A 24,745-nucleotide genomic window follows, 5' to 3' on the forward strand; every position below is an offset into this window, starting at 1 on the left:
AAGGATGTTCCCGATGACGCGGGAGTCCAGAACCAGGGGTCACAGTCTAAGGATAAGGGGTAAGCCATTTAAGACAGAGATGAGGAGGAATTTCTTCACCCAGAGAGTGGTGAACCTGTGGAATTCTCTACCACAGAAGGCAGTAGAGGCCAATTCATTAAATATATTCAAGAAGGAGTTAGATATATTTCTTAAGGCTAAAGGGATCAAGGGATATGGAGAGAAGGCAGGGACAGGGTACTGAATTTGGATGATCAGCCATGATCTCATTGAATGGCGGAGCAGGCTCGAGGGGCCGAATGGCCTACTCCTGCTCCTATCTTCTATGTTTCACCACCGCACTTTTTTGCTTCAGGCTCATACCAGCAGACATCAGCGGCATCTCCCAGGCGGCCACACACACTTGCATCACCCAGGTAACCGATGCCCTCTTTGCCAACGTGCACAATTACATCAACTTCTCCAAGGTCCAAGCAAGTGTAACCGTGCGTGCGGTTGACTTTGCTAATCTGGCAGGCTTTCCATGGGTGCAGGGCGTCGTAGACTGCACACATGTGGCCCTTAAGGCACCCCATCACAATCCAGATACTTTTGACAACCGCAAGGGCTTCCACTCCGTCAACGTGCAGCTGGTGTGTAACCCCAATAAGGAAATTTTGCATGTTTGCGCAAAGTACCCTGGCAGTTGCCATGACTCCTTCATTCTGCGACAGTCTAGTGTGCCTCCACTCTTCAGTCCGCCAGACCAACTTTACGAATGGCTACTTGGAGAGAAGGGCTATCCCCTGAAGATGTGGCTAATGACGCCGTTGAGGTCATCCAATGAAGCTGAGGAGTGCTACAACTCCAGCCACATTTCCACCAGATCCATTATCGAGCAAACCATCGGCTTGCTGAAGATGCGATTCAGATGCCTTGATAGATCAGGTGGAGCCCTGCAGTACTCAACAGCCAGGGTCTCCAGATTCGTCGTAGTCTGCTGTGCACTTCACAACATAGCACAGCATCGTGGCTTGCAGCTGGCTGAGATACAATTAGCTCATCACATAGCCGCCTCGGATGAGGAGGAGGAGGAGAGCGACAACGAACAACTTGCGGAGGCGGATCAACCAGCAGCAGCAACACACGAGAACATTGCTGACTGGGATGCAAGGGATGCACTGATCTTGGCAAGATTTGCTTAGGCTGGCCAATCAAACACAGTTGCCTCGCACCTTCTTACCGCACCATCGACAATGGACAAGAACCTGCGTCCTCCTATCACTCTGACCACCATACTGGCAATTCCAAGTCACTCTGAGCCCTCAATGTGGAAGTTCCATTTGCGAAATGACACAGCCCACAACGTCAACAGTTTGCCATCAAGTCATTTTATCACATAAATTCACGGATGGCATTTCAAAATTAAACAATACAGAACACCTAAGTGACTACCCTTGTGACTACTTGTACCTTATCTTCCTCTTACATGTGCTTCGATGTGGTGCTTCCCCTGTGGCTTCAGCAGATTTGGAGGCCCCTTGCTCATTTTCATGCTGCTCCTGCCTCGACACCTTTGGCGGGTGTCCTCTGGGGTTGAGAGCCTGTGAGGGCTCGCCAACAGTCTGCTGCTCTTACGGCTGTGCAGGGGCTGAGACACCGATCTCAGTTGGGTGAAGACTCTGGTGGGGCTCTGACCGAAAGCTCTGCAGTGGCATGGTCGTGTGAGTGCTTGGAGAGGAGCCCCCACTTTCTTGTTGCCTGCCACCAACATCCCTCTCATGGGTTAGCCCCACTTCAGAGCTAGCAAGTGGCTTGATAGCACCTTGCTGCACTTCAGGGGGGCCATGAGGACCTGTTTCTGCACTGGCAGTCCTACTCCAGAGGACTTCCACGAAGCTCTGGTTTCTCTGCTCAATAGCTGACCATTGCTCCTCCAGTGATGTCAGTCTATTCTGAACAATGACCATGTTTTCAAGACCCTGTTGACTTAGCTCCACCATGGCCGTAGCCATCCTGTCCTCGACTGTAGCCATTCTGTCCTCAACTGTAGCCATCCTCTCCTCGACTGTAGCCATCCTCTCCTCGACTGTAGCCATCCTCTCCTCGACTGTAGCCATCCTCTCCTCGACTGTAGCCATCCTCTCCTCGACTGTAGCCATCCTCCTCTACAGTAGCCAGCCTTGCCACGGAGGTAGCCATCCTTTCCGTGGTGATGCGTTCATGCGCCAATGCCTCCACAAAGGCTCTGCTCATGTTAGCGATGGACTCCTCCATCCACTCCACACACTCGCAGTGACCCTGGAGACAAAACCTGCCAGAGATTACTGCACCTGTTCCTGGAGTTCCAGCACCACTCTCCTCCTGGATGGACCCAGAGGCATGGGGTCGACATGCAGCTGAGCTGAGCTGAGAGTGTCCTGCGCCCTCCGATGAGGACTCTCCACTGCTGTCCCTGTCTCCACCATCTGCTGATGCTCACTTGTGAGCTGTGATACACCAGGTGACAACACTACTCTATCTCCTGAAGGTCCCACCGAGGTGTGAGTGTCTGCGCTGGTTCTGGGTGCGCTTAATTCTGCTGATGCTGCACCCTCAGAGGTTGCAGCTTCCTCTGTGGAGTCTGGTGGCTCAGGCTGTTCCTCCTGGACAGTGGAGAGGGGGGCAGTCGATGGTCCTGTGGGGGAGTAAAGGAAAGAGTTAGACATGTGAGATAAACGTTGCATGCACATTGAATTGTGCAGATGCTCGTAAGTTAATCTGTTAAGAGCATTAGAATCAATATCAGTCACTCATGCAATGTCAATGAGAGAGAGATGAAAAACTATTCTGTCACCAGCTTGCTCTGATGCGCCCGTCTGTCCGTCCCCCACTTGCGCATCTTCCTTGACTCCCACGATCTCCAGGGCTGCCTCCTCTGCACTGGTGAGCTGGGCTATTGAGGGTGGCCCTCCTCCTGTCTTCGCCCTTTCCCTCTTATTGTAGGCTCTCTTTTCCTGCAATGAGGGACACAAGTGGAGTTTGAGTGAGAATGAAGGAGTGAGGCAAATGGTATGTTGGCCTTCATAGCGAGATGATTTGCGTACAGGAGCAAGGATGTCTTGCTGCAGTTGTACAGTGAGACCACACCTTGAGTATTGTGTGCAGTTTTGGTCGCCTTATCTGAGGAAGGATGTTCTTGCCGTAGAGGGAGTGCAGTGAAGATTCACCAGACTGATACCTGGGATGGCAGGAATGACGTATGAAGAGAGATTGAGTCAATTAGGCTTATATTCGCTAGAGTTTAGAAGAATGAGAGGGGATCTCATTGAAACTTATAAAATTCTAACAGGACTAGATGCAGGAAGGATGTTCCCGATGGCGGGGGAGTCCAGAACCAGGGGTCACAGTCTAAGGATAAGGGGTAAGCCATTTAGGACAGAGATGAGGAGGAATTTCTTCACCCAGAGAGTGGTGAACCTGTGGAATTCTCTACCACAGAAGGCAGTTGAGGCCAATTCATTAAATATATTCAAGAAGGAGTTAGATATATTTCTTAAGACTAAAGGGATCAAGGGATATGGGGAGAAAGCAGGGAGAGGATACTGAATTTGGATGATCAGCCATGATTTCTGATGTAATAAAACTCACTACGCACTTGGTTTGAGTATAAAGCAAGGCTTTACTCAACTTGTTTCAGAACATGGAGGTCTAGTTGTACTTCACTAGTTCCTGTCTTACAAAATGTCCCTGGGCAAGCTGGGCCCACGCCTGAGTATTTATTCTCCTTGGACGGCGCCACCAGCTGGCCATCCAGTGTTATTTCATGAGTAGTTTCTTGATGAATGATGAGATTTATAACATTCTTCCTGCCTAAAAGATTTGGAAGTCCGACGACTTCCTCTTAACGGATTAGGCGGACCACGAATAGCCGCAGTCTTTTAGATCTTTGTTTATGGCTAAAAGGCACGTCTCCCCGGACCGTGTCTTGGTCCCTGGGCCGCTTGATCCGTACCGGTGGATCGACAGGGCCCGTGTTGCCCTGATCGACCCGAGGGAGGCTGGGGAGATCATGACTCTGGGTGCGGGTCCCACAAGCGCAGAGTTGGCTTCATCCTGTTTGATAGCTGGGGATTGACCGGCGTCCTGGTCTCGGGTGGCCATCCCACGGGGAGCACTCGGCTCCCTGAGTGGATCTGGTGGGGCACCCAGCAGATCTCTCTATGTCCCAGGTAGGGTATCCTCTTCGGGGAGCGCAGTGTGTCGGCATCATCACCGTGGGTCCCTCTATCAGTTGGGTCTGTGGAACCGGCTGGACAGGGAGCCAGGTCCCGGAGCGAAACGGTGGACTCCCGGCCATCAGGGCACCGCACGTGCGCATACGTGGGATTGACATCCGTGAGTTCTACCTCATCGACGAGGGGATTGTTTTTAGAAGATCGGACGAATCTTCGGAGCAGCACGGGGCCGGGAGCTGCCAACCATGATGGTAGAGACGTCCCATGGGTGGAGCGACGCTGGAAGCTGAAGAATCACTTGTGAGGTGTGACATTGGTGGATGTAGAAAGAAGAGACCTGATGGAATGCAACACGTCAGGGAGCATAGTTTCCCACTGCTGGTCTGGTAGGTTGCGTGACCTCAGCACAAGACGAACAGCATTCAAAATGATAGCGTTGTATCTCTCAACCTGTCCATTACCGATGGGATGGTACGGTGTCATTTTACTTGTGGCGATTCCCCGTTGGGAGAGAGAACTTTTGAGTTCGCTTGACATGAAGGAGGGACCCCGATCAGAGTGGATGAAATTGGCCGTACCGCAAAGGGAAAAGACTTGATCAAGGCATTTGATCACTGTGGAAGTAAGCATATTGGGATGGGGAAAGCAAAGGGAAAGCGTGAATATTCGTCCACCATAGTCAGTAAGTAGGTGTTTCGCGTTGAGGAAGGCAATGGCCCTTTAAAGTCAATGCTGAGTCACTGCATGGTGTGTATGAGCGAGGCATCCGATGGACGGAAGAATTGCAGTTTTAATTCCGCACAAATTCTACAGGAGGAGCATGTTCTTTTCACATCTTCCGTAGAAAATGGGAGATTTTTAGATCGCACAAAGTGCAACATACGGGTAACACCAGGATGGCATAAGTCAGTATGAAGATCCACAAGAGTTGAAGAGCAGAATGCCCGCGTGAGGGTATCCGGAGCCACATTCTCTTTGCCGGGTCGATAATGTATGGTGTTTCCAAAGGCGGCCAATTCCAACCTCCAGAGTTGTATTTTGTTATTCTTGATCTTAGTACGTTTCTGGTTATCCAGCATAAAGGCCACGGAGCGCTGATCGGTTATAAGTGTGAAATGGCGACGAGCAAGAAAATGACTCCATTTACGTACAGCTTTGATGATGGCTGTAGCCTCCTTCTCGACAGGAGGATAATGGAGCTCGCTACCCTGCAAAGTTCTGGACAGAAATGCAACAGGTCGACCACATTGATTCAAGGTAGCAGAGATCGCCACATCCGATGCATCGCACTCGACCACGAAAGGAAGATTTTCATCAATGGAACGAAGCGTGGCTTTTTCCAGTTGTCGCTTGAGGAGGTTGAAAGCTGAAATAGCCGTTGCCTCCAATGGAAATGACTTTGCGTGAAGCAGGGGCTGGATCTTGTCGGAGAAGTGGGGTATCCACTTCGCATAATAGGTGAACATGCCGAGTGCCCGACGAAGAGAGCCGAGATTCGTAGGGGGAGGGAGCTCCTGAAGCGGGTGAAGTCGCTCCGGATCTGGTTTGATGACACCGTTGCCCACCCAGTAGCCAAGGATGTTGACTGATGGTACTGATTTCACAGATTTGGACTCATTTAAGGTTAAGTTGCGACAACGGAGAACATCAAAAAATTTCTGGAGATTGGCATCATGCTCCTTTTGGTCATGACCAGCAATGGTGATATTATCCAGATATGGAAAAGTGTCCATTAAGTTCTCCTGTTTGACTAGGCTATCCATTGCCCGTTGAAAGACGGCCACCCTATTGATGACCCCAAATGGAAAGCGACCAAACTGGTAAAGCCGACCATTGGCCTCAAAGGCCGTATACTTTTTGTCAGAGTCCTTTAACGGTACTTGATGATATACGCTCTTTAAATCAAAAGTTGAAAATACCTTGTAGTTGGCAAGGTTATTGACCATGTCATCGATACATGGTAGTGACTAGGCATCCAGGTCGGTATACTGGTTAATAGTTTGCGAGTAATCGATGCAAAGATGTTTCTTGTGTTGCTTCAGAGGATTTTTAACAACGACGACTTGAGCCCACCAGGAAGATGAACATGGCTCAATGATACCATCAGCTAGAAGGTGAGAGATTTCTGCCTCGATTAAAGGATCGACCATCTTGGCTGAAACGTCGTGATTTAGTGACTATAGGTTTACATCGGGTGGTAAGATTGGCAAACAAGGAGGGCTCGTCGAGCGAAGCTGCCAAAAGCACACAAAACAGTATTTTGGAAATAGTAAGCTCCGGCTTTGACCCTCCAAACTCAAAAGTGAGTCTTTTGTGTTGTTTCTGGAAATCCTGTCCCAGGAGCACATCACTGCATAGGTTTTTGAGCACCCTGAGCCGGGTGGAGAAATAAATGCGGCCATTGAGAATAAGGTCGACAAGACAAAAGCCAGAAGAATTGGTGGTCAGTGTCATCAGAGCCATTGCAATTTCCCTGTCCGAGAGGTAAATACGCAGTTTTAACTTACTTGACAGCCCGCTCACTAATGAAGCTGTCGGAGCTGCATGAGTCGATTAGTGCGCTCAAAATGTGTCCATTTACCGAAACCTTCATGGCTGCATGGGACAGACTTTGGGGAGAAACTGCTGTGATGGGAAGAGGGGCAGTTTTACCCTTGACAGCTGTAACCTTGGTAGTGGTTTTTGGGGGAGGAGCAGTTTCATAGATAGCAGCTGTAACCTTAGTAGTGGCTCTTGGGGGAGGAGCAGTTTTATAGATAGTAGCTGCAAAACTAACAGGAGCTCTCGACCGGTATACCTTCGAAAAGTGGCCTTTCTTACTAACAGCGGCTCTTGACTGGCATACCTTAGAAAAGTGACCTTTCTTGCTGCAATGATTGCAGGTTGCGTTACGAGCAGGACACAATTTCCTATAATGGAACACACCTCCACAGAAGAAGCGCTTCCTTCCAGATTGCCAAGATGCCGCTAGGGCGGGGTCGTCATCAGTGTAGCTTTCTGGTGTAGGGTTGTCATCAGCCAGGTTGGAGTTGTCATCCGTGAGGGCTTCCACCCGAGGCCTATCGAAGGAGTCACTAAAATTGATAGCAGCAGCCCGTGCACGAGGTGAAAGATAGGTATCTGTATTCCTCTTAGCTAAGTCCAGAGAACATGCCTGGTCATAGGCAGCCTGTAACTTGAGGGTTTTATTCTCCAACAGATGTTGATATATGAAGGGAGACGCAATCCCATTAATAAAGGAATCACGAATTAACTCCTCCTGGTACTGCTCAGTTGTAACAGCTTTAAGATTACAATCCTTGCTGAGCCTGCGAAGTTTCTGAAGGAATTCATCAAGAGATTCCCCGGGTTGTTGTCGAGTTGTGGCCAGTAGATGCCGAGCAAAAATTTCGTTTGGGGACTTGACATATCGCTGCTGTAGTATTTGGATAGCGGCGTCATAGTCTACACAGTCTTCGATATAATCAAACACATGAGGGGATACGTAATTAGCAAGTATTTCTAATTTATCAGGAACATTTTCACCACACACCCTGAAGAAGTTGCTAAAAGTACGATACCAGTATTTCCATACCTTAGCAGCTATAAGTGAATTCGGGTCCAGGTCGAGACGGGCAGGTCTGAGTAGTTTCTCCATGATGGATCGATTACTTGTCCGAGTTCCCTTCTACGGTTCGAGTCGTAACTGGCAGTTCCCGAAATCACCCAAAGCGTGGAGTCGATAACAAGTTGATTAAATTGACGTAATAAAACTCACTACGCACTTGGTTTGAGTATAAAGCAAGGCTTTAATCAACTTGTTTCAGAACATAGAGGTCTAGTTGTACTTCACTAGTTCCTGTCTTACAAAATGTCCCTGGGCAAGCTGGGCCATGCCCGAGTATTTATTCTCCTTGGACGGCGCCACCAGCTGGCCATCCAGTGTTATTTCATGAGTCGTTTCTTTATGATGATGAGATTTATAACAATCTCATTAAATGGCGGAATAGGTTCGAGGGGCCAAATGGCCTACTCCTGCTCCTATCTTCTATGTTTCTATGAGTGTAGAGAATTGATAGCATAGATACTTAGAAGGACACAAAGATGGAGTGAGGTCCCAAGACCAGGGGCCCTCCCTGTGTGTTGTAAGTTGTTGTCATAGCATAACAGTGATGGGGAGTGTGAGGCCTGCATAGTCGAATAGTTAAGTGAATGTGTACATAGAGAGAGGGAATGGTTAAGGGAGCAGGGATGTAAGGGTCAAGTGGGATGTAGAGGAGGAGGTTGACGATGAAGAGTGCTGGAGATGAGAGGTGATGGAGAGCAGATTGATGGTCATAGTGATGTAATACTCACTTTTCCAGTGCGGAGAAGGTCATGAAACCTCTTTCTGCACTGCAGCTAGGTTCTGCTGCACATTGAGACGGCACTGACCTCCTGTGCCACTTGCAACCACACAGCTTTGGTCTGCTGGGGAGGTTTCTTCCTCCCAAAAGAATGAAACAGCACTTCCTTATGCACTCTTGCTCCCTCCACCAGAGCTTGGAGGGAGTCCTCATCAAAGCGGGGTGCGCACTTGGGCCTTGAGCTTGCCATGGTTGCACCAAAATCCTTCAGAAGTCTCAACAACAAAGTCGTTCAGCAGAAAAAGAACCAAGGCTGCTTGCAGGCCTTAAATGCAGCTACATAGATGACGTCATCGGAGGCGAATTTCAGCATCAAAATACTCATTGGGCCAGGGGTTCCCACGCGCTGGAAATCAAGTGCCCAATTAGGGCAAAATCGCTCAATTGTCCCGCCTCACATCGGAGGCGGGGGCGGGACCCGCCAACCACCTGACCCGACCCCAGATCGCCCCCAATGACAAAATACAGCCCAATAGTTCCATGTATATGCTTATTATTTATGTGGGACTGTTGAAATGCAATAACACTTAGATAATTTGGCCCAGAAATTCGGGTCGGGGGCTTCCCGCGGGTGTAAGCCCCCGACCTGCACTTACCTTGCGCGCCGGCCGTTGAGCTGTGGGCCCGAGTGGAATTCCGATCCTGGGCCTGCTCCAGCTGCCGGCGCGCAGTGCTTGTGTATCCCAGGGGCGCAATTAGTTCAAAGCGTCCCCTGGGATCACGTGGGCCATGGGGAGCCAATCGGAGCAGGGAATGCTCCATTCATAAGATTGACAGGAAGAGCTGTCAAAACTTATAAATACTATGGCCCCAAAACAGCACTAAATCTTCAAATAAATTTTTTAAAAATCACATTTTTAAATAAACTATAAATTACATGAAATAACTATTTTAAACAATAATTTAAATTTTTGAAAAAAATAATGTTATTTTCTAACGGGCCTAAAAATAAACTTACCTTGCTTTAAAGTATTTAAAAATAATAAACCTGTGGAAAAAATGTTTTAATTTTAATTAATTCACCACTTACCTTGTAAAAAGCAGGCCTTAGGCCTGCTTTTTAAATGTGTAACTTCTGCAGACTTACCCTCCCCAGAAAACCTGCAAAAAAAAACGAAGTTCGATGCGCACGCGCAACCTCTCCCGCACACGCGTTCGAACGCTGAACCCCTTCGTTCAGGGGAACGGAAGTGCCGGTTTCCCGCGCATGCGCAGTGCATGTAGGAAACCGGCACTTCCATTGGGCCTATAGTCAGTGTTTTATGTGTATGAAATGGAAAGGATTACTGAAGTATATTTCTAATAATCCAGCAAGCTGAAAATGATTTGCCATAACAATGCAAGAGTTAATTATCTGCATTGCAAACTGAATTAAAGAAAGCAATTAATGGAGTACAACGCATTCTTCATTTAATAGTTAAAATACTACTAAAGCTCTAGAGCACTCAGATTTTGGAATGTAAAATAAAAGTAGATTTTATCCATCCGTTAGTCAAAAGAATTCTGTGAAAAGGTAGCAGCAGTCCCAATTATATATCAACATTTCTTTATAAATATTATAGAAACTATTAACACAAACACCCATTTATTCTGCTTATTATGAAATGTATATAGAAACATATGTTGCTGAATTTTTGTGCCAAAACCTTCAGAGGAAGTTTAGGTTCTACATATAAACTTCTTGAAAGAAATGCCATAATCTGTCAAAGATAAAAACAGACAGAAATTTCACACACAACTACAAACTGAGGCAGTTAGGTTGTTTGAGTTCAAATGATCATTTGATAAGCCATTTAGACAGCTTTCACATGGGAGAACTTTTTCCATTACACAGAAAAGGTCAGAAGCCTGTGGTCTCCTGATCTGGACATGAAAACAGAGTTCTGTTCCTAAAATGCCAGCTTTGATTAGAGGAGTGTGCCTTAGCCAGCAGCAATGATCATCAAAGTTCTTATAATATCTAGATAAGCAGTTAGATTGCCTGTATCAGACAAGTCCAAAGGACAGAAAGGAGAGGAACAAAGAAGCTCGTGCTGGCAGATACCTTAAGGTCAAAGCTTAATCAACAGAACCAGCAGTGACTCCACTGTGTGTCCTTATCTGAGCCCTTTTAAAATAAAAAGTTTCTGATTCTCAGGTGCAATTTAAATATTTCAATAAATTTTATTTGACTTGTTAAATCACGCTTTAAAAATATCACTGTGTATAGGTTTTTTTTATATAAAACTAGAATGCACTGAAATATTAAATGGATTTTTTTGGGGTACATTTTTGAGTGAAAGTTGTCATAAATTAGTCACCTTAACCCTTTTCCGCCATTATCCTATAAAGCTGTCTCCTCCGTGGCAATAAAGTTAAAGGTTTCTGCCACTATCTAGTTTTGTACAGCTAGTAGAATTATATATGTGAATGAATGAAAAGTACACAAGCAGTCTGCATAGGCTTTTACAAAATTATTTAAAATAAATCAAATCACAAAGGAGCTAAAACTAATTTCAAGTCATAAACTCTCAGCTGTCAGAGCTTTGTGAGAAACTTGAGGAATGGTGAAAGAAATAGAAGCCTAGTACTGCATGTGGCTGGTACAGGATTCATTCTGTCTCCAGTTCTGCAACTTTTCACAAAGTGGTACCCTTTTTGTCATGTGTATATTGCAGAGATAAAATTGCTTACTGAATATATTCCAACCTTAATATGGGCTGTTCTGAAGATGTTTGTTTTAGTAGCACCTGGGGATCATTTCTTCTGGTTGCTACTTTTAGTGCCTGGAGAATATCTCCAGTAGATCAATGATTGGAAATTCTTGATGCTTATCACTTATAATACAGTGTAAGCACTCTCGCATCTAAGTTTGAAGCTTCTGCGTTCAAGTCCCACTACAGATTTGAGCACACATTTAGGCTGACACAAGTGCAGTACTGAGGGAGTGCTACATTGTTAGAGATGCTGGCTTTTGGAAGAGTCATTAAAGCAAGGCCTTGTCTGCATGTTCAGGTGGATTTAATAGATCCTATGGCAAGTAGTTCTCCCAGGGTCCTCCTTCAACGAACATGACCAAAGCAGAGTAACTTTCATCTCGTTGCTATTTGTGGAAGCTTGTGATCTGCAAATTGTCTACCATGTTTGCCTACAAAAAAAAAGTGACTGCACGCCACAAAGTAATTAATTGGCTGTGAAGCCCTTTCCAATGACCTGTGAACATGAAAGGAACTATATAAATGCATTTTCTTTACCGTTAAACCTCAACTATGACTCCTGCCAATGTTAAAATTAATAGAGCAGCAACTTTATATAAAATAATGCAAAATGGATCTTCTGGGTCTCAATTAATCACATTAGAAACTGCTTTAGGGAACTGGGTGGCACAATGGGTTAGACACTGACCTTTCATCTCTGCGTTCAAATCCAGCCCAGACTAATGGAATGAGCATCTCTAGCTGTAAGGCTTCAGTGTTTAAAATCATGACCGGTTTAGAAAGAGTAAATAAAGATAAACGGTTTCCAATAGCGGAAGAGTCAATAACCAGAGGGCACAGAGTTAAGATGATTTTCTAAAGAACCAGAGGCAAAATGAAGAAATACTTTTTTACGCAATGAGTGGTTAGGATTTTTAATGCACTGCCTGTTAGGGTGGTAGATACAGATTCGATAGTAGTTTTCAGAAGGGAATTGGATAAATATTTGAAGGAGAAAAAATTGCAGGGATATGGGGAAAGAGCAGGGGAGTGGGACTAACTGGATTGCTCTTCGATAGAGTTGGTGCAGTCTCAATGGGCCGAATGGCCTCCTTCTATGCTGTACTATTCTATTTGGAATGAGTATCAATGAAAAAAAGAAAGACTTGCATTTATATAGCGCCTTTCATGACCTCAGGATGCCCAAAGCGGTTTACAGCCAATGAAGTTCTTTTGAAGTCTAGTCACTGTTGTAATGTAGAAAATATGGCAGCCAATTTGTGCACAGCAGGGTCCCACAAGCAACGACCAGATAATCTGTTTCAGTGATACAGTTCAAAGTGGGAACGGGCCTACAGCAATAAGTTGACAATCTCATTCACAGAGGCCACAGAATGGCTAGTGTACAAAATAGAAAATGCCACTTAAGAGAATGCTTTGCTGAGGTTGGTACAAATCATCAGTACTGGTTGTGACGTTGAGTGCACAAAATAGAAAGTGTCCCATTCCCTAGCACCAATATCCCTCATCTTAATGAGCACAAAATTCACAGAAAAAGTTTTAAAAACTGCAGTAAAATATTAAAATCATCACAGTATTCAATGTTTTCACTAAAATTCTATTTTATCATCACTTCTTGCAAAAGTCTGATGTTTTTAAAAAGAAATATGCAAACAAATTAGAAACAGAAGTGTTGTGCATAACTTGCATACAGTCTGTTAATTCCTTATGTGACCTGGAGGGCATCGTCCTTGAGCTGTAGAATGCAGCAGCTACGATCAAAACAGCAATGCTGAATTTTGGGAATTTTCCATATACAAGAAGTGTTTCACTGAGGGGGCTGCAGCTGAAGGGTTCTCGCCCATCATTTACAGCCTCTTTTCCCCCATAAAGAGTAGGTATCCACACTCCTGCTTCATTGTTTTTTTTGTTAGTTGTATCTTGTATAAACAAGTCAGATGATAGCAGTTTTATCGAAACTGAATTTTAAAAGTATTTTTAAAATTCCTTTCGATACTGAATTTCTATTCCATGGCATATAACATGTTCTGTCATGACAACTTCATGCAATTTAGACGCAATATTGTAGAATCAGCAGTGAAGTTCCTTGTTGTCAAATTTACTCTTATGAGTGTAAAGTTGTAAATTAGGTTTAAGTAAAATGTTACCTGGACATCATCAGATACTTTAAAAGAAAAAAAGAAAGACTTGCATTTATATAGCGCCTTTCACGACCACCGGACATCCCAAAGCGCTTTACAGTCAATGAAGCACTTTTGAAGTGTAGTCACTATTGTAATTAGGAAAAATTTACCCCTCATATTACAGATTTTGCCTGTATGAGGATAGTAACATTTTGCATTGATGTGATTTTCCACAAATTAAGTTGTGAAACAGCAATTCAATAAAACCTTAATAGAATTTTAAAAGATCTGTTATGCTCCGTGGTGCTCAGCATTGGAACACTGGCGCATAGCACCAGAGTGGAAGGATGCAGACTCCTGTCCCCACGCCACTTAGTTCCCAATCTTAGCTGTGCTGTATTGGGTGGGGACTAGACTAGAAACCAAATGTTGTAAATTTGATGGAACTTAGGTGCAATACAAGGATCATGGCAAAGAATTTTGTTTCACTCTGGAAATCATTTTCATTTCCAAGTAAACGTCCTATTCCTTATGCATCCTCTCACTATAACTTGCTGTGATAAGTCATGACCTCTGATGCAACATATATTGCTTCTGGCTCCCACTCTATTATAGACACCACATGAGATCCTGTCTATGAATGACCCTCACTGTAAATCTTTTGTGTGATTCCTGAATAGTGGATTACATATTTCAATTTAGTTTTTCATTGCTTAGTGATTGCTTCCCAGTAACTTCTGTTGTACATGTTGACATAGTGCAACTGGAATTTCATTCCTATTTTTTTTGCCTTCTATGTTCCCCTGCCCCCAGCCCCGTTTATTTAAAATTCTAGCAGTAGAACTGGATTTTCAGCCTAGAGCATTAAAAGCGAAAATCAAATTCGACTTATTTGAGCACACCTATCCTCACTGGAAACAGCTAAACAGTTTGTAGTTGAGTGTTTTTGGATAGAAAATAACACAATTGTAATTTTGCAATTCACAATTAATTATTTAAAAGAAAGATCTATAGTTTTGGTTACTTTAGTGTCCTAAAGGCTCTGTGGGTAAAGATGTTGTCCGAAGTGGCACTGAATAATTGAGATCAGGAAGACTTCAGGTTCAATCCTTGATCAGCGCGGACATAATTGATCTCAAAGGCTGGTAGCGAGGGTGCTAGAATTGGCCACACCGCTCCTGGCCTAGGGAAGAAAAAGTCAATTGTGATTTCTGCTCCTGATTGCTATCCATTAACCCCTGCTTAAAAATACACTTGTGTAAAATTCAAGTGATAATTGGGTGTGAACAATTTCACTACAAATAAGTTAAAAATTATAATTAATTGCATTGAAATAATAATAGTTTGACCCTTGAGGTGGATCCAGCACATTTCATGCTCAAAGTCAAAATTGTGACTTATTTTCTGGCTACGAACCTTCCCCATTACTGGAAGTAGGTCTGTTCAGGGCATTAATGTGAAAACTGCTGGGAACCTATCCAGCTCATGGGCAAAACAAAAGCCAGCCTGTGGCAGCTTGTGAAAATCTGTTGGTTATATCACTGTACCTCTAGAAGCAAGGGGAAAAGCCAACATTTATTTTTGTCCTTCGGGTGTCCATGGAGCCCATCACAGTGCTTAAGGGTCTCCAAGCCAAACTACTGAGACATCCACATAAATGCTTTTGTTTGCCTGGTAAGGAGTGTACACCATCTCTCTGTAAGGACATGCCATGCTTATGAGTCCAGAGAACATACAAACATGAAAATACCAGACCGGAAAAGACCTACACTGGTCCATCTAGCCTGTCCTATACAGTTGTGATGCCCAGTGCATCTTGACACAGACACTCCCTACCCACCCAGAGCCATGCACTAAATTCCCACAATGTTTCATCTCAACCCCATCTCTCCCCAATGTTACCTTGAAGGTGTATCTGACGCACACCTCACATTGAAGACGTTCTCCCTTCCTCTGAGATCTGGGTGTGGCCATGTTGTCTGGTGTATTCCTGTTTGAACAGAAGAAAAAAAGACAAAAACAGCAATAATGCCTTGAGGCAGGTGGAGTGAAAGTAAGAATAGACTAACTCCCTCTGGTCCTAGCTCCTTGGGAGTTGTGACCAAATATAAGAGATCTTAAGGCTCTGCTAAAGTTAAACTCACCATAAAATGTGTGAACACATTGCCACCATCCAGTAGTTTTCATCTAAAGCATCACATTTTCTTTCGTAGCTATGTGATGGATGTCTGTCTTCAATTCAGTGGAAGGTACTATGCACGACAGTTTGCCAATGTACCTCCTTAATGTCCTGATATCCAAGTGCCATGCCACATACTAGGTTTACTTATCTCTAATTGCTTCAATCCAGATCTTAATGTAAGGACTTTGGAGTGCCACCACTTGGAGGCACTGGCACCAATTCATTTATATTATGCTGCTGTTGGTGGCAGAGCTGTACGATAAAGGGGGCAGAAGAGTTTAATGAACTTCCCCCCCCCCCCCCCCCACCACCAAAAAAAAAAACCCAAATACGCACACTTGGAATAAATAAGGAATTGCAGCCCAGGCAATATTTTTCAGCATTTATATGAAAGACTCTCATAACATGCACATGATGCAGAATATCTAAATATGGTCTTCAAGGTCAGGAAAGAATTATCATAAGGCTCTATTCCTCCTCTGTGCCTTGCTTGGTACTTTGGTAATAAATATACTTACCGTAATACTCAATGTAGAACTGTTCTATCCCAGTTGACATAAAACAACTTTATTTGCTGTAAAATGCAGAAATATTTACAGTGGATAAAATTACAGAATGAATTTCAGTGTTGGTATTTGTTATTTATGAGGCAGCCAGACTGGCTGACAACCACTGAAGTGCAGCACAACAGCCTTTGATCCATTTAAAGGGCAGACCCTACATTTTTCATCAATTCATTTGTAGTCTTAGCCTGGCAGCCCAGAGATCAGAGTTCAGTTTTGGGAGCCAACTTGGTTCTAACCTTAGAATTGCAGACAGCGTCCCTTTTGATGGTTTACACATAGACTGATTTTTTAATCTCTTGAAGATATGTTGTAGAATGCCTTACCTAACTAAAACTTAGTCTACTTGATATATAGGTTAAGCACTGTTTGACATTCCCAGCTCTGTAGATAATGAAAATCACTTCATTATATTCAGCTGCCATCTTGTGGTTTCAAATTGCTCATTGTCAATGGCCCAGAAATTCGGGTCTCCACGGGTGAGTACGCACGGGGTACTCACCCGTAGGCCCAATGGAAGTGCCGGTTTCCTGCATGCACTGCGCATGCGCGGGAAACCGGCACTTCCGTTCCTCTGAAAGCAGAGGTTCAGAGGTGCGCGGGGGAGGCAGCGCGTGCGCATCAAACTTAGGTTTTTTTTTACAGGTTTTTCCGTCTGGGTAAGTCTGCAGAATTTAGAAATGTAAAAAGCAGGCGTAAGGCCTGCTTTTTACAAGGTAAGTGGTGAATTAATTAAAATTAAAACATTTTTTCCACAGGTTTATTATTTTTAAATACTTCAAAGCAAGGTAAGTTTATTTTTAGCCCTGTTAGAATATAAAATTATTTTTTTCAAAAATTAAATTATTGTTTAAAATAGTTATTTAATGTAATTTATAGTTTATTTTAAAAATGTGATTTAAAAAAAAAAAAAAAATTATTTGAAGGTTTAGTGCTATTTTGGGGCCGCAGTATTTATAAGTCTTGACAGCACTTCCTGTCAAGACTTATGAATGGAGCATTCTCTGCTCCGATTGGCTGCCCATGGCCCACGTGATCCCAGGGGACGCTTTGAACTAACTGCGCCCCTGGGATACGTAAGCACTGCGCGCCGGCAGCTGGACCAGGCCCCGGATCGGAATTCCACGGGGGCCCACAGCTCAACGGCCGGCGCGCAAGGTAAGTGCAGGCCGGGGGCTTGCACCCGTGGGAAGCCCCTAACCCGAATTTCTGGGCCAATATATTTAACATTGTCACTGCAAATGCAGGAAGCTTTGCTTTGCAGCAAGGATTTTATATATTGGTGTTGTGTCTGTGTGTTGATAGAGACACTGAAGACAGGAGTTGGTTTGATAGGTGTTTACTAAACAAAGTCTGGAGGGGAACTAACGGATACAACACAATACTCAGGCTTATATAGCCCGAGTGGCCATTACCGGCATTACAGTACACATGGGGCTCTTAAAGGCACATACACTACATTTCCTCCCCTTTTAGCTAACCAGTACATAATATTTTAAGTAATTATTAATTACATGTTACAAGAAAAATAATCTACATATTGCTGCAGTTAATTAATTATAAGTCAGTCTCTCTGGAGGCTTCCTGACTCGGTCCGGATAACGCCTCAGTGGTGTAGTAGTTTCTGGTGGTGTAGTAGGTTCTTTTGGCAAGGCTGATTCGGCTTGAATGCCAGTGTCGGGTTCATCGGGTTCCAGTATCACCGGATCGGAGGTAGATATAGGTATCTCTACTTCATCGTTAGGCGTATAGAGTTGTGGTGTAGGTTGTCCCTTTTCGGATGACTCTATGATTTGGTCAGCATGGCGCCTTATTATGCTTTCTCCGATGTCCACGGTATACATCAGCGGTCCTAGTCGTGTGCAGATAGTTCCAGGCTGCCATTTCTCGGTACGGTAGTCCCGGGCCAAAACTTGTTGACCTATCTGGAAGGTTCTAGTTGGCCTTTCATTCATGCCTTGAAATTGCTGGTTCTCCACGTCCCTTCTGATGTTGGGCTTGATCAAATCCAGCCAGCACCTTAGGCTTCTATTGAAGAACATCATGGCGGGAGTTTGGTTTGTAACCATATGTGTTGCATTCCTGTATGCAAACAAGAAGTTATCCACCTTATGCTGAAGTTTTATGTCTTCATTACCCATGGCCTTTATGGCCTTCTTGAAGGTCTGGACAAACCTTTCAGCCAATCCATTGGTGGCGGGATGGTATGGGGCGGACGTGTAGTGCTTAACCCCATTGTTTTTTTAAGAACTTCCTGAATTCTTCGGACACAAATTGCGGTCCATTATCAGAACAGATCTGTTCCGGCAGCCCATTCCTGGCAAATATGGTCCTTAATACTGTGATGGTTTTTTCCGTGGTGGTGGAGGACATCTTGATTACCTCCGGCCACTTGGAGTGTGCATCAACCGCGATTAAGAACATTGAGTTCATAAATGGACCAGCAAAGTCGATATGTACCCTTTGCCAGGGAGATGAGGGCCACTCCCATGGATGTAGAGGGGCTTGGGATGGAGCGTTTTGGACCTTCTGGCATCCTAGGTAGCTCTTGGTCATTTCTTCGATGTCTCCATCGATACCTGGCCACCATACAAACGCTCTGGCTAGGTTCTTCATCTTCACTCCACCCAGATGCCCCTCGTGAAGCTCCTTTAGCACTTTATCCTGGAGTTTGGGTGGAATCACCACTCTGGATCCACACATCAAGGTTCCTCGGCACACTGACAGCTGTTCTCTTCTTTGCGAGAATGCTGGCAACAGTGGTTTGCCATGTGCTGGCCATCCCTTCACTGTTAAATCGTAGACTCGTGAAAGAGTCGGGTCACTTCTAGTTTCCCTTTCAATGGCAGAATTTGTTACTGGTAGACATTCCACTATGGTTGAGTGGAACATCTCCACTGGGTCTACTGTAGGTGCCTCTTCTACCGTTGGCAACGGTAGGCGCGATAACCCGTCAGCATTCCCATGCTGTTTTGATCCTTTGTATCCTATGTTGTATTGGTGTGCCCCTAGAAAAAGGGACCACCTCTGTAGCCTTTGCGCTGTCATAATGGGAACACCCTTTTTAGGGTTGAATATGGAGATGAGGGGTTGATGGTCAGTCAACAAGGTAAATTTTTGTCCGTGTAGGTAATGGTTGAATTTCTTCACTCCCCATACCAGGCTGAGTGCTTCCCTGTCGATTTGGGCATAGTTACGCTCAGCTGAGTTCAATGAGCGTGACGCAAAAGCTATCGGTCGTTCCGAGCCATCAGGGAATTTATGCGATAATACTGCTCCTATGCCGTAAGGGGATGCATCGCACGCCAGTCTGATTGGCAGTGATGGGTTGTAATGAGCCAAAATTTCTTTGGACGTGATTAAGTCTTTGCATTTATGGAAGGCACGTTTACAGTCTTCGCTCCATTTCCAAATTACTCCTGTTTGTAGCAGTTCATTAAGAGGGTGTAGAAGAGTTGATAAGTTCGGTAAAAATTTATGATAGTAATTTATTAATCCCAGGAACGACCTTAATTGTGAAACATTTTCAGGTGTTGGGGCTTTTATGACCGCTTCAGTTTTTTCAGGTGACTTATGCAACCCTTCCTTATTAATTATGTGGCCACAATATGATATTTGATTTTGGAAAAATTCGCACTTGGGGCGATTTGCTCGTAGGCTCCGTTCTCTCAGCCTAGTGAGCACCTGCTCCAAATTGGCAAGGTGCTCGTTGTCGTTTTCTCCTGTTACAAGGATGTCGTCTAGGTAGCATTGAGTCCCCGGAATCCCTTGGAGGACTTGCTCCATAGCTCTTTGCCAAATAGCTGGAGCGGATGCTACTCCGAAAACCAGTCGATTGTACTGGTACAGACCTTTGTGTGTATTTATCGTGAGATATTTTTTAGAGGCCTCTTCAACCTCCATCTGTAGATATGCCTGTGCCAAGTCAATTTTGGTGAAACGTTTCCCTCCGGATAGTGAGGCGAAAATATCTTCTATCCTCGGAAGAGGATACTGTACCGTGTGAAGGACCGGGATTACAGTCACCTTGAAGTCTCCACAGATGCGAATTTTTCTCTGTTCTTCAGATTTATCATTCTTCAATGCTTTCTTCATGACTGGGACAATGGGTGTTGCCCACTCGCTCCAATCTATTTTAGATAATACGCCTGCCTTTTCCAAATTCTCCAGCTCTGCCTCGACTGCTGGACGAATTGCATATGGCACCGGTCTTGCCTTAAAAAACTTGGGAATTGCTGCATCTTCCACTTTTATTGAGGCGGTGATGCCTTTCAAGGTTCCTAGATTCTCTTGAAACACTTCCTTGGCGTTGGCCAAGATGTCTTTTAATCATTCAGGTATGACATCATCATCATTTTTTTCCTTACTGGTCACCGTCAGTGCCTGAATGGAGTGCCAGTCTAAACGTATTTTCCTGATCCATTCACGTCCCAACAGCGGTGGACCACCATCTTGTAGAACGTATAAATACAACTTCTGTATTTCCTTGCCGTTGTATACAACAGGCACCCTTATTTTTCCTTTGGGGTATACTTTCTGCCCCGTATATGTTTTCAAGATAATGGATGTGTCTTTTAAAGGTATATGCGGAAATAGCCGCTCGTAATCCCATCGATTTATGACGGTCAGAGCTGATCCTGTATCTAGCTCCATTTTAACTGGGGACCCTGCTATTGTGAGGGTAACCCAAATGGTCTGGTAATCTTCTTTGGCAATTACATTATGTAATTTGAGAGAGCTTAGTCTCTTGTTCCCGGAGTCGCTATCGCTCTTCTGGTCTTCGGAGCTACTGTCCGTCATCATTTGTACCTTTCTGTGCTTTTCCTTATTGACATTTTTCCTGTTAGTGGATTTTTTGTTTCCAGATCGGCATACACGTGTAATGTGTCCTATCTTTCCACATTGCCTGCATGCTTTGTCCTTGAACCAGCAGTCCCTCTGGTCATGGGTGGATCTGCCGCAGCGATAACATCTCTCGAAACCCCGTGTCATTTCATGGGTGCCGAAGTCTTGTGGCATTTGCTGTATCTCTGCAGCTCCTCTTGCACTGAAAGCCTTGTCCAGTGTTAAATCTTTCTCAGAAAGTAGCCTTTTTTGTGTTCCTACACTTAGGAGACCGCAGACGAATTTGTCTCATAGAGAATCTGCCAGTCCTGCCTCGAATTGGCAGTGTAGGGTATCAACAATCTCCTTAAAATTCTTGTCCATCGGTTCGGCTGGAGTGATTAAGTTTCGTAACAGCTTGTATGTCTTTGCGCCCATTAGATTTAGAAGTACTGAAGCTTTTTTTTCATCTTCTATTCCAATTGCGGTGCAATATACCTCCACTCTTTCCACATATATGGTCCAATCCTCTATCTCGTTATCAAAAGCATCAATATTGCCAGAATTAGGCATCTTAGAAAAGATATGGCGCTTCCTGCGCTTTCCCGCCGCTGCTGCCGATGACCCCGCGGTTTCCGTTCTTTTTTATTTATTTATTTATTTACAGTTGGAGACTCGTTCCCGCCGGACTCTCTCTCTAGGTCTGAACGCCGACCTGCTTGCAGCGCCGGCCGTCTACCGAGTGCTCCCTCCCCGTCTGTTACTGCTTGCCTCCGCTTTCGCTGCTTGGCCCAGCTGTCCAGCCAGCCGCTGGAGCCCCAGCCTGACGCCCAGGAAGGATTACCGCAGTACCTGCCACCAGCTTGGCCAGCTGGTGAAACAACAGCTTCTTTCACTTCTTGATTCTTCTGGACGCCAGAGGAATCGATGTCCTTGAGGTGCTGCCGAATTGTAGGTAAGTCCGTTTCCACTTCGTCACCACTGTTGTGTCTGTGTGTTGCTAGAGACACTGAAGACAGGAGTTGGTTTGATAGGTGTTTACTAAACAAAGTCTGGAGGGGAACTAACGGATACAACACAATACTCAGGCTTATATAGCCCGAGTGGCCATTACCGGCATTACAGTACACATGGGGCTCTTAAAGGCACATACACTACAATTGGCGCAACCACAGTGGACATTTTCATTTCCATACTTATTAATGGAGTCTACGGAAGCTTAGTAAAGAGTGGGGCTGTGTCTTTAATTGAATTATATGAGTCACCAAACTCTAACATTCGTGAGGACTATGCTTTCGTCTATATGCGCAGATTACACAAAGGAACTTTTCCCCTCAAATTTTCTCCCCCTTTTTCTTCACGGTGCTTACTCATGTTTGGCAGCCACCCTCCAATACCTTATTAAAATGTGTATTCTCCATGTGTGTACCTAGACAGTGAGTGTCAGCAAGCCTTTAAATAAAGTGGGCATTACAACTATGTCTGATCCTGGTTCCCCCTCCCCCTCCACACCCCCCAATGCACACACAGGTATACATTTTCTAGCTGGGGTCACTTGAATAACAATCAGAAGCAGGAATCCTAGTTGATTTCTCCTTCTTGAACGAGGGCATGAAGGCCATTTTTTTTTTGGTCAGCTGAGTGTCTGACAAGCACAGAAACCCTTCACTATGATATCGCCAAGCCAAGCTACTGAGAAATGCACACAAACATAAAGTGTGTGCAGAGATATGTGGAGTTTAACCAGTTAAAATTATATGGTTTAGCAAAGCAGAGCACTGATAAGCCTCCCATTGCTTGTCCAGCTAGAACCCGATCCCTTAGGGCACTGGCTTGCAGGGTTAATTTGAGATAATTAAGAATAATCCCAGCACAAAGCTTGGAGACAGAACTGGGAGAGCACAAATGGAGTGGATCGCAAGCAGAGTGGAGGAATTTGGTGAGCGCAGGAATTTGGTGGAGAGGAGGAAGGCGGTTGAGACGTCTGACTGAAAAGGAGAAGTGGAGCCACAGAACCCAAGATCTCCAAGTTAATAGACATGAGAGCGGACCTGCGGGAGAGTGAGGAGCGACCGCAGATAAAGGTAGGCCCCAGAACCCAGAGGGAGCGCAAGCGTCAGGGAGTGAAGTAAGTGATGTCAGCACAAGGGAAGGAGCTGATTGGTGAGTAGCTGGTGATTTTTAAAAAAAGTCTTAAGTTTATTTCTGTTAAGTTACAGCACCTCGGTTCTGTGGCATGCACATCCTATGCCATGTGGGAACTCCAGGACACTTTGTGTGTCCTGGACAACCACGTGTGCAGGAAGTGTCGTCAGCTGGAGGAGCTCAAGCTCCAGGTTTTGAATCTTGAGCAACAACTGACGTCACTGCGGTGCATCCGTGAGGCTGAGAGCTACATGGATAGCATGTTTCAGGAGGTGGACACCCCTCAGCATAAGGGTGTGCAGGCAGAGAGGGAATGGGTGACCGTCAGACAGACAAGGAGAGCCAGGCAGGTAGTGCAGGAGTCCCCTGAGTGCATCTCGCTCTCCAACCAGTCAATATGGGTGAGGGCAATAGTTCCTCTGGGGAGTACAGCCAGAGCCAAGTCCACGGGTCCATGGGTGGCTCAGCTGTAAGGGAGGGGCGGGGGGGGGTGCAGGGAAGGAGGAAGATTGGGAAAGCAATAGTGATAGGAGATTCGATAGTTCGGGGAACAGACAGACGTTTCTGCAGCCACAGACGTGATTCCAGGATGGTATGTTGTCTCCCTGGTGCCAGGGTCAAGGATGTCACTGAGCGGCTGCAGAACATTCTGAGGCATGAGGGTGAACAGCGAGAGGTCATGGTCCATATCGGTACCAACGACATAGGTAGAAAAAGAGGGATGAGGTCCAGCAGGCAGATTTCAGGGAGCTAGGAAGAAGATTAAAAAGCAGGACCTCAAAGGTAGTAATCTCTGGATTACTGCCGGTGCCACGTGCTAGTGAGTATAGAAATAGGAGGATAGAGCAGATTAATGCATGGCTGGAGAGATGGTGCAGGAGGGAGGGCTTTAGATTCCTGGGACATTGGGACCGGTTCTGGGGGAGGTGGGACCTGTACAGGCCAGATGGGTTGCACCTCAACAGAGCTGGGACCAATGTCCTCGCGGGGGGGGGGGGGGGGTTTAAACTAATTTGGCAGGATGTAGAATTGGAAAGGAGAAACAAGGTGCACAAAGGATTGGGAAGAGACAAACAGCACTAGAGTAAGAACTAGTATGGTATTAGGTGGGGTCAGGCTAAGAGAGAATACAAGAAGGTCTAAGATAAGTTTACAGTGCATGTGTATGAATGCACAGTGTGGTAAATAAGGTTGGTGAGCTGCAGGCCCAAATATACACATGGGAATATGATGTTGTGGCAATAACAGAGAATTGGCTCAAAAAAGGGCAGGATTGGGTACTAAATATTCCTGGATATAAGGTGTTCAGGAAAGATAAGGAAGGAAAGAAATGAGATGGGGTGGCAGTATTGATTGAGAATATTACAGTGCTGGAGAGAGAGGATGTCCTGGAGGGGGTCAAGAACAGAATCTATTTGGTTAGCGTTGAGAAACGATAGAGATGCCATTACACTACTAGGTGTATTCTATAGACCACCAACTAGTGGGAAGGATATAGACGAGCAAATTTGCAGGGAAATTACAGAGAGGTGCAAGAACTATAGAGTAGTGATAATGGGGGACTTCAACTACCCTAATATAGACTGGGATAGTAATAGTGTAAAGGGCTGGCAGGGGGAAGAATTTCTGAA

This window comes from Somniosus microcephalus, chromosome 10 (assembly GCF_052327205.1).
Source record: "Somniosus microcephalus isolate GS21.2 chromosome 10, FLI_Smic_1.0, whole genome shotgun sequence".
NCBI lineage: Eukaryota > Metazoa > Chordata > Chondrichthyes > Squaliformes > Somniosidae > Somniosus > Somniosus microcephalus.